The following is a 6000-nucleotide window of genomic DNA, read 5'->3' on the forward strand; positions in this document are numbered from 1 at the left end:
GCGGAGAACTCAGTGGGGCTAGGTCACTATGTAGGGACTCGTGCGGATGGGTGTTGGGTTCTGGAATGGTGAAATAACTAGAGCAAACTGCTGACTTCAAAGTCATTCTTAGAGATGTTTCCTCACTGCTGACTTGCATGGTTCCCAGCTCCCTGAGTTTGAGTTAGTTCAGCTCATGCTGCAGCTCAGGCGCTTGATGGATTTAAATGATTTGTAGTCTGGCCAAGGAACCCACCTACCAGATGTAGTTTTACTTCTGGAGAGGAGATCTCTGTGTTTCAATTTTCATGCAACTGACACACAAATGAACTTTTGGATGCAACTAGGAGACCGCCTATCTATATATATACAGTTCTTCAGGTTGTGACTTTTTTAAAGAATGAGCCCAGTTGGTTCCAAAATTTGAAAGTTAGTGATTAGGTCACTAGCTGCAGGTGAGGAGGTGGTTAGCTTTCTAGTGCGGGAACTCTCTCTAAGAAGGAGCTGGCTGGATCCTCTGGGTGAGTAGGAAATAACTTTTATCTTCTGAACTTAATTCCATAACCCTTGTGAGGAAGCTTTGGCATCTCTCTAAGTGATGAGTGTGCAGTTGACACTGGATGTGTTTTTTGGTCTTTGTTTGCCTGCATATCCCATTCCTTTTCGTCGTGAAAGCTGCCCTTAAATTTTCCGTGTCACCCTAGAGCATGCAACAAATAGTCTCCAGCCTTGGGCTCCAGGTCTCACCGTACAGTTAGCTGAAAATGCGCATCGGGGGGTGGTTTTTTTAGAAGCCTTGTTTTTCATGAAATTTGTCCAAAAGTGGAAGTGTTTAATTGCGCATAACGACCAAGAGTTGTTTTAATGACTACTATCAGTAAATTTCTTATGACTTAAAAACTGACCGAAAACTTGCAAGGTCCCTTAAAGTAGAATGCTCTTTGTAAGGTAGATTCCTGGGGTATCGGCGTCTGCTCTTCGCCTTTCTCAGACACGGGTGGGGTGGTGCCAGGCACACCACCTGCTGGCTTTAAGCTACCGTTCTTTTCAAATGGTGTGACGGTTGCACATCTCTGTCGTTTGGTGAATTCTGCCAATCTCAGAAGAGAGCTGGCTGGAAATTACCTTTCTGCTTCCATTGCACATGTGCGGCACTCGTGTCTTCAACTTTTTTTTTTGGGGGGGGGGATTATACTATTTAAAAGAAGCTAGAATTTGTGGCATGAGCCAACAAAAATCCTCTCTCAAGTGCTTTAAAAACCATAAGAAAGGCTTCCTTGAGCTTTCTAAATGAACGTTTTCTTTGTTTTGTTGCATTCGTGGGTCTCTTGAACAATATGTGAAGGGAAAGATTTATGTAATGAAACTACCATGTTTTAAGAGTCTAAGGAGATTTGGATTTATAGAGCCGGCCCCCACCCCCACCCCACCATCGAATCATTGAGACTGGAGAACTTCTGAATATGACCCAGATCACAAAAGCCTTTGCTGTTCCCAAGTCCTCTACAATGACAGTATAAAATGAATTACTGAAGAGCACCTTCCACTCCTGGAACGTGAGATTTGCTAACTGGCAAACTAAACCAAGTGGTAGCTTGGTCCACTAGCTGATGTTATTCAGAAGCTGGAACAGAAGGAGGGACTTCTTCCGCTGGATTTCAATACAGTTAGTACTTTCAAGAATATATCCTGTTTTCTTCAGGCTCCGGGCTTGTCTGCTAAAATAATTAACTGTGAGGCAGACAGGGAAAGAATTGCATCTGCAAGGGCGGGAGAGAGTTAGAAAGAGAGGAGGAGATAAACCCCTCGCTTGACTCACAGCTGCCCACCCTGCAAGGAGCAGAGCTTGCCAAGAATATCCACACTGATTTATGGAGAAGAAATGAGGAAACCATTTACCCCAGATATCTTGGATTTGTGACAGTGTCGGTGTAAACTATTTCCACTTAAACTGTGAGAGAGTTCTGAGTCTCTGAGGTGTTCCCTCTCACCCCCATTCTCCCCCAACATTTCCAGCAGCCTCAGGCCAGGGGTGGTCAAACATCAGGGTGCCTGAGAAATCTCGTAGGGAACTAATTAGAATGCAGATGCCAGGCCCCATATCCAGAAATTGAGGTGACACTCTTCTGAGGGCTCCTTTGCACTTGGAAAAATGAATCAGACACCAGAGAATTTTGTAGAGACTTGAGCTGAAGCCTAAATAATAAAAACCTGGGTATATTTTTCCAAAAGTTTCTCTTAACTCGCGTTTTCGATGAGAATGAAGGTGAAGGCTTGTCCCCTGTAACTAGCCACCAGGGACTCTTGGACTCCAGGTTCCCCTGGTCTGATCTCTCTGCTTGCTGTTGTGTGCCTTAAGAAAGTCAGCTTCCTTTATTATTGTGCCTTAATTTTACTCATAAAGGAGAATGTTACCAGTCTCATCTGTTTCCAAGGGCTTTTGTTTCAAATCCCTTTTGGAAAAGGAGTGTGTTTTCCTGCATTGGCTTACTGCCTTTCAGAGAACAAGAAGGCATCTTGAGTGTTTATTAAACCTTTAAACTTCCCTGGCTGTGAGCGGAGACAGCAGGGTCATCAGGCCCTACATTAATTAAAGGACTCACATAGGAAACAACAATAATGACGAAGCAACAGAAAGCCATGATGGTCATTATTCCCTGAGCACCCACTGAAGGACCAGCGCTGCACTTGAAGCACTTTACCAGCGTTCTCATGTTAATTCAAGCAGGAGGTACGTCATCAATTGACAGATGAGAAAACAATGCAGAGGTAAAGCGGCCAGAACAAGGACTCAGAGCCAGGAAGTTGTAGAGGCAGAGGCGAACTCAAATATCTCCCTGACTCTACAGCCTTTGCGTCAACACCCTACCACGTCTCTGTGTGACAGCCGTCCAAGTCACGTCATCTGTCTGTCTGTCTCTCAAAGCCTTCATCTGGACTCCACCTCTCACTCAGAGGCCTTGGGGAAAGCACTTGTGTGTGTCCTAATTTAACTCAGGCAGATGAGTAGAGTGCCCCCAGCCTGGAGTGGCTGACGTCCCAAGTGCCATCAGAGAAGCGCTTTGATATGAAGTGCCCACAAGAGCTTACTTTTCTGTTTATAGCAAACCATCCCCATGAAGAAAATTAAGGGGAAGCTCTGGGCGTGAGCCAGTGAACGGCCCGGCGGCCACAGGCATTTCTATCCAGAGGAGCTTGTCACACTTTAAGGATTTGTCAAGTTGGGACTTTTGGGTAGAGTTAGTGTTTGCCTAGCACGTGTTCATTCTGGTTCCAAGGCTCTGAATTTAGATCAGAACTTGACAAGTGAGTCAATGGAGTTTTCAAAATCTCCACTCACAATGGGAAGGTGAGAAATGGAAAGAATGTCTCGCTATGGTTGCAGTGGCCCCTGGAGCCCACACGGCCCTTGGAAAGGGCCCTTGAAGAGAGGAAACATCTGAATTGCTTAAATCCGCCAAGAACTTGTCCTGTGTGGAGTGCTCTGTGCACGGAGGGTGAAAGAGCAAGCTCTCAGATGACTCTCGTCGATGGGGACAGCCTAATGGCTGGCTGCAGATTCCAGTAAGTGCGAGATGACGAGATGACGTTGCCTCCTGGGAGACAGTGAGTGCTCCCAGGCAGAGCACCTGTGTGGCACTTAAGCAGCAGCTAAGTTCTTGATCTGAATTCAAAGATGTTTCCCAGATCTCCAGGCCGTGAATTGCAGTGTTGTTTAAGGTGGTCATTACCGCTCACATCCCTCTTCGCTGGGAGCAGAGGGAGGGGCCTGGGTCCCCGTGGCGGGGTGCTGCTGCAGAAGGACACAATTAGCAGTCAGCCCTGGGAGCAAAGGATAGGAAGGAAGGAAGTTGTGTAGGATAAACAAAACAGAGCAAAACCAAAGGGGAAAAAAGCCGCAGAAAGTACTTCAGATGTGAGAGAATCTGGGATTCGCATGCTCACGGGGCAGCTGAGGGTCAGGACCTGGGTGAAATGTCTTCACGTGAAATGAGGATACCAAGAAAAAGGGGACATGGAGGGTGGAGGGCCTGGCTTGCTCTAGAGAGGTCTCGGAAACAGTTTTCTCTTAGTTTCTGATGTTTACACACATGAAGAGCTGTGGATAAACTTGTTTAAAAATACATCTAGCAAGTGTTACCACGGGTCAATTCGTCTTTCGATTTCCATGACAGGACTAAATAGGTTTGATGATCTTGTTCAAAAGAATTCATCACTTTTGAAAAACTGGTTTAAAAGAAGTGAACATGCAGATAAAACGTACGAAATGATCTCTTGAGTATTCATCAAAACCCATTCCAAATGAAGGTGTCTCTGGCACCACTGTTTTAGAGTGACTGGGCTGGCCCCTGGTCACCCTCACTACTCACAGTATCGAAGAGATTTCATAGGGATTGACACTGTGTGCCACACCTAAGAGATGGGGCTGCATTCGTGGATATTGGTCAGCGTCTTAATGGCCCTCTGGATAGACCCAAACAAACACCCCTAAAAAGTACGAGCGGTGGGCATTTTAATGGGCCGCTACATTGTCTCGATACGAAGCGGGCCAAGGCTTACGAAGCCAAATGGCATGCTGCGGTCGGAGTTGTCAGCCTGGTGCAGCTGCTGTGTGAGGGGCTTGAGGGCCAGTGTGCGTGGGAGCCAAAGTGTTCTCAAGTTTTGTACATGTATATAAGTTAATTTGAAGGGGATCTGTCAAATTGAACTTGACAGTGAACCACAAACCCAAAACAAAACAAGAAATGACAAAACAAAAATCAACTCCAAAGTTAGCTTCATTTTGTGCAAAATAAGCGCATTTGAAATTTCGTGTGTATTAAATAGACTTTGTAGGAAACCAATCTTTTATTCCTTCCCTGGATAACATGTTACCCTGTCTTCATTCCCATCGTTTGCTCACGAAGTTTGTATGCAAGGTCAGGGGTCCCATTGTTTAAAGATCTCAAGCTGCACTTCCTAAATAAAATGGTGAGGGTGGGGAGGGGGATGTTAAGCCAGTTCCCAAGACTTTCGGGAGAACTCAAAAGGGACTGAGCTCTGCAGATTGTGTTCCCTCCTTTCCTTTTTAGGGTAGCCCTCAAAATTGGTCTCAGACCAGTGACATTTAAAACCACTTGTATTTGCATGAAATCTCCAGATTTTGAATTTGAAGCAGCGTTCTGCGGGGTTCTATCCCAGGTGAGAACAAGTTTGTGCGGTAATGTGGTATTCCCCGAGGGAAGTCTGTGAAACCCGAGTCCCAGCGAGATGCCTTACAGGTCCCACATTTGTAGCCCCCTTTTCTCATCTGTAAACAACAGGTTCAGGGTGCTTGGAATAGTGATTAGCTCAGTCTCTTCCTCAAAGGGGTTCATTTAGAACCAAGATTTAAGGATTTTACAGATTTTTTTTTTCTTTCTATATTCAGAGTACACCTTAGGACAACAGCTAAGGGGACAGAGAAGACTGACTGAAAAACAAGCGCAGGAGATTAATTAATGCGGAGAAAACCTAGGAACTGGGGCTTTTTCTTGGGTTGACTCTTCCCGTTGGTGCTGTATTCGTGGACATTGGTCATGATGCTTGTGGCCACCAAGCATCTTTCGAACTCTCGTCCCTTATTAAGGGGCTTTTCTACGTTGAAAGTGCTGCCTCCTCCTTGAGCCGGAAGTCACTGACTCACCCTCCAGCCTTTCTTGCAGCCAGGCCTTTCCTGGCCAGGGGGCAGCACAGGCCTGGAGCTTTCGGGCACAGCCGGGCAGGACACCTAGTATCCAGTGCCCATGCAGAGGTGTCGGTAGCAGAGGCCATGGCCAGAAGGGATGGTGGTGGGAGTCCCCACTGAAGGCCTTGTTCCTGCCTGGATGGTCTTCAACTGGACTCTGGCCTTCCTCACACTTCTGTGAGCTCCCAAGTGTCCCTTAGTCATTTCTTTTCTGCTTAAACCATCCAGGGCAGGTTATATTGTTTGCAATTAAGTGCCTGACTAACATAGGTACATGCTACCAAAAATGGCTACAGTGCAATTTTGTCTTTTTT

Source organism: Desmodus rotundus, chromosome 5 (assembly GCF_022682495.2).
Source record: "Desmodus rotundus isolate HL8 chromosome 5, HLdesRot8A.1, whole genome shotgun sequence".
NCBI classification, from domain to species: domain Eukaryota; kingdom Metazoa; phylum Chordata; class Mammalia; order Chiroptera; family Phyllostomidae; genus Desmodus; species Desmodus rotundus.